This window comes from Natrix helvetica (genome assembly GCF_964273705.1).
Source record: "Natrix helvetica genome assembly, chromosome: 2".
NCBI classification, from domain to species: domain Eukaryota; kingdom Metazoa; phylum Chordata; class Lepidosauria; order Squamata; family Natricidae; genus Natrix; species Natrix helvetica.
The window spans coordinates 247,944,324-247,949,757 of NC_138552.1; positions in this window are offsets into that span (position 1 = coordinate 247,944,324).

Genomic DNA, 5,434 nt, shown 5'->3' on the forward strand with positions numbered 1-5,434 from the left:
CACCCCTTTTCGCCGTCCACGAGGCGGGAACAGCGGCTCTGCTGTCCCGGCAAGGCGTCAAGCGCGCGGCGGTGCGCCTCCTCGAACAACCCAGAGTCTTGGCGACGCTGCTGGCTTCAGCGAGGGGTGGCGGCGGGCGCCTCGTTGCGCCCGGAGCACGCGGCTGCCGGAGTGCCCAGGGCAGCTTGTACAGAAGCGCTGCCGAAGCCGTCTCCTCCGCCGCCGCCTCCGAGCCAAACCCGGCTGGCCGCGGAGGGCATGGCTGGAGGAGCCGAGGGAAACTCCTGCGAAGTTGGATCGGTTTCTGGGCTCCTCCGCTGAGCGCAACCTTGCTTAGCGCCGCACGGCACCGGCTCTGACAGCGCCGCTCTCAGGCTGAGACGCCCGGCAGCTTTCGGAGCGGAGACGGAGGCGGTGGGCAAGAGACACGCCTCTTTCCTCGCTGCCTCCCTCCCGCCCTTCCTCCGTTTCCCAGCGCCGGAGTTGCCTCTCTCCGACTGTGCTGGGAGGGGAGTAGAAGCGCCTGAAAGATTTCCCTGGGCTTTTCACTCTTCATCAATCAAGCGCCTTGCTGACGGTCACCTTTTCTTCCGATCAGCGGATTCCCGGTCTTGCTCCGCAGAGTTTTCCTTCCTTTATGCCCTCCTCAACATTCTTTGGTCTCCCATTTGAGAATGTTTCATTCGCATTGATTAAAAAGTTCTGATTTCTTTCCCAGACCAGCATGTTAGCGAAAGAATTTGCAGGGCTGACTGAAAGGGGAAGAAAAGTTTGAATTGGTACACCCCCGCATTTCCCCCCTTATTATTTTATTTCGCCTGGTCTACCACATTTATATCAATTTAACTGATTATAAAGTCTTATCCTTCTGCATTGCGTGTGTGTGTGTGTGTGTGTGTGTGTGTGTGTGTGTGTGTGTGTGTATGTATGTATGTATGTATGTATGTATGTATGTATGTATGTATGTATGTATGTATGTATGTATGTATATGAATAATAGGAGGTGAAGTCTATCTGGAGATCAACTGCCTGGAGGAAACTGACTTGCAGTTGCTGTTGATTCTTTTAGAAGTGGTGCCTTGATTATGTGTAGAGCTTCTGGAGGGGAAAAATGGGAGGAAGGGAATAATAAATAAAATTCTTATTTTCTTGTAGTGCAGAGTTGTAGTGCAAAAAGCCCTTAGCAAATGTAGTCATTGCATTTATCTAACACATGCTTTACAAACTAGGGAAGCAGAAATATTTCTTCTTGTTTATTTAAAGTTTCTTGGAATCAGATGGCATATGTACCATGTGTGCTTCTATATAACCACTACTGATACGCATCCTTTGAAGCTCCTTATTATTATAAGATCCTTCCCTCTCCACATACATTTTAACATGCACCTGATGACATAACGAAGAGAAGCCTATTCAGTCCCCCTAAAAGTTATAGTAACTTAGTTGTCCCCTTTAAGTATTTTCTACTCTTGAAACATTTTTTTCTGTACTTTGGTTCTTAGGTTTTCTTGCTTTTTAATCTTAATACTTTTCATCATTTCCCCCTTTAATAGAAAGGAAACTACGTATATTTGTATTCCCCTTCAGCTAATTGAAACCATAGCCAATATTTACTATAACCGATTTCAGACACTCTTTGTGGGAATAAAAAGAGGAGGGGTTATGTTTAGAGATTGAACACAATAGTTTGTATGGAAAAAGGCCAGCTTCCAGTTTCTCCAAGAAAAGTTGAAAATGTTCCCAGTTATGAAACCTTGGAGAGCTGCGGGTCACAGTTACAAGAACTGAATTAAGAAACCTGAATGATGGAGAATGAGGCAGCTCCTTATAGTCAGTGACTTGATATCAGCTTTGAATTTAAGATATGTAACGATATCTGTCATTGATAATTGGCAAGTAAATGGCTTATCCCTGCAGTCAAATATTTTTTTTTCCACTTGAGGCATGTGACAAGGATCATTTTTATATTTAGTTTATTCACAACAAGTCAGAGCAGAATCCTCATGCCTTCGCACTTTAGCTTAAAATCCATTAGTCATTTCCATTTATAATTGGACTGATGCCCGTTTTCTCTTATGAACTATACAGTTCTGTTTAGCTGGTATGTCTATAACTGACACAAATATATTGGGAACAGATTTAAATGCAAAAATCTTCTTTATATGCATAATTAATCCAAATACACTCAAAGTATTGTAAGTATGCAAGAAACCTTTGAGTCTATTTGTATTGGTTGTGTTTATGCTATGATCCAACATTTGAGAAACTGCTCAGATACAAATACGGAGAAGAGTAGAAAGAAAAATAAAATATATCATTTCTTTTTCTTTTATTTTTAAGTAAGCTTTCAGGAATGATAGATGCATTCTAATGGAATTAAATGAGGCAAGGTTTCAAGAGCTTTCTATCAAATGACTAAAACAACGACCATTAGAATAATTTATTCAATTTGTGATGAAGACAGCATCTAATATTTTGCAAATTACTAATAATTACTGTTTTGTCTATGCATCCTAGGTTAGTCAGAGTTTTACTGGTTTTTTTAATGCCTGTCAAAGGATGCTGTTTATCAGATCATTTCACAGCATTGTGTTTTAGTCAAAAGTTATTCTCCAAGGCTGATCTGATGATGCTAAAAGCTGAAGACAGTTGAATCCCCCTCCTGCCCTACTAGAAAGCTTTCCATACTGTTAATCTATTACTGATCCCTAAAGAGGGGCCTCTCCTATCAGTTTGAAAACATGTAAATGCAAGTAGATAAATAAGTGCCACTTCGGTGGGCAGATTGCTGCGTTCCCTGCACCTTCGTCTTAGCTAGGAAACAGTCCCTTACAGCTGGACAGGGCTTTCTCTCCTGTCTTAGTCTACTGAAGCAAAATATTTTAACTGAATCCCTTCAAAATACACACATATCCTGTCCCTGCTCTCAAAATAGCCATGCAACATGCAGAGTCAGACAGAGTACACAGTGTCAGATCAAACCATATCCCTCTGAAAGAAATGTTTTGAGTAGTCAAAATTTCATGCTTTGTTGTATTATGTCCGCTAGAGGTCATAGCGAAAGTCATTTCATCTATTCCTTTAAGAGCACATTGATTTTCTGAGGAGATGGGAAAGGCCTACTACCCCCAAGGTTTTCAATTAATTTTATTCCCCCAAATCTCCATATTCCTTTTCCAGAAAACCTCCGTTTGCTCAATGCATTTGGGTCTAGATAATTTTTTTTTTAATAAAATGGCTTTTCAAGTAGTTTTACAGACCAGTGAATTGTGAGTTGGTATTTTACCTTGTATCTAGTTTCTTTTATTGCTAACATTAAACTGAACTCAGCAACAGCTGTAATGCCCTTATATTCTACCTGTTTTTAGGGAACAAAATGTCAATTATTGACAACATTTGATAGTTTTCCTCCCAGTTTTGGGGGAATGTTTATTAAAGTATTCTCCAATACTTTTGGGGGAATAGATCTTCAGTAAAGACTTTCCCATGTTTTTCTAGCCCAGTGCTTCTCAATTATTTTCTGTCATGCCCCCCCTAGGAAGAAGAAAACATTTCGCGCCCCCCCCCCCCGCGCGACTGTAAATAGTATAATTTGTCTATAAAATTGTTATAAGTACACCTCTGCATAACATAGCACACCGGTCTTTCCTCGTCTCCCACCGTAGTCACATGCTTTCTTTCCTCTTTCCCTCTTACTTGTCTATCCTTCCTTCCACCCTCCCTTCCTCCTTCCCTTCCTTCCTGCCTCCCTTCCAGTTCCCTCCTTCCTCTTTCCCCCTGCCTGCCTGCCTTCTTTCCTCTTTCCCTATCCTCCTATCCTTCCTTTCTCCCTCCCTCCTTCCCTGCCTCCCTTCCAGTTCCATTCTTCCCTCCTTCCTTCTGCCTCCTTCCTGCCTGCTTGCCTTCTTTCCTCTTTCCCTCTTGCTTGTCTATCCTTACTCCCTCCTCCCTTTCTTCCCTCCCTCCCTGCCAGCAGCTCCTCCAGCATCCCAGCTGGAAGCAGCAGCACAACAGTCGCCGTTACCAGGGGCGAAGGGGTGGCGGTGGCAAGATCGGGCGACCGCCGCCCCTTTGTCCCTTCCCCAATAGCGGCTGTTGCGCTTCCGCTTCCAGACAGAATGCTAGCGGTGGAGCTGCTGGCGGGGAGGCGAGCTACCTGCATAAAGATGCCGCCGAGGGCATGGCAGAATATATCCCGGCTTGAAGTGGCAGCGCTGGGGACTGCTCAGAGACTCATCAGAGCCGCGGGCTGGAGCTGTGCAAAAAGTCTGCTTGGGCTGGGGGGGGAGGGAGGGAAGCCTGGGACAGCCATGCTTCCCTCCCTCCCACCCCCGCCCGAGCAGGCTTCTTTCACAGCTCCAGCCCGCGGCTCCAATGAAAATCCACAGTCCGAAGTGCTGCCACTTCCAGGCGGGATATATTATGCCTCGCCCACGCCGCCGCCATTGCACCCAGATGGAAAGGGAGCCTTCGCGCCCCCCTTTACGGCGCCTCCCCACTATTTGAGAACCGCTGTTCTAGCCTAATATTCATTTCACCTTTTTTGAAACAAAATCGGTATTTTAAAAAAATTCTGTATATAAACAGGGATACTTGTTTATCCAATATAATTGTCTACACTCTAGTACTTTATTTTATACACACACCTAGTACTTCTTTTGGGGATAATAATAATAATAATAATAATAATAATAATAATAATAATAATAATAATAATAATAATAATAATAATAATAATAATATATTAAATTTCTAGACCGCCCCCTCTCCCCGGAGGGACTCGTGGCGGTGTACAGGAATAAATTTAAAAACATACAAACAATCATATACATAGCTAAAAATCAAATTAAACAACCCCTGTACGAATTTATAAAAATTAAAAACATTAAAAACAGACCCTAAAACCAATCCTAAAAATTTAGAAATAAAACTGAGGTGGGAAAGATGGAATTAGGCCAAGCCGGCTAGCTGGAATAGGTGGGTTTTAAGTTTCTGATGGAAGGAGCGGAGATCCGTAGTCATTCTAATGTTGGGGGGAAGGTCATTCCAGAGGGTCGGGCCCATCACAGAGAAGGCCCTTCCCCTAGGCGTCGCCCGCTGGCACAGCCTAGTGGATGGCACCCGGAGGAGTCCCTCTCTGTGTGAGCGAATCAGCCTTCGGGTGCATCTCAAGGGGAGCCCCATGTAGAGAGCGTTACAGTAGTCTAGCCGGGACGTCACAAGCGCATGAGTGACTGTGCGAAGGGCGCTCCGGTCCAATAGGGGACGCAATTGGCGCACCAGGCGAACCTGGTGGAACGCCCCCCTGGCCACGGCTGTCACATAGTCATCCATGGACAGCCGGGTATCCAGAAGGACGCCCAAATTGCGTACCCGATCCACAGGGGCCAGACGTTCGCCCCCAATGGCCAGTGATGGAGTAAGCTGGTTGAAC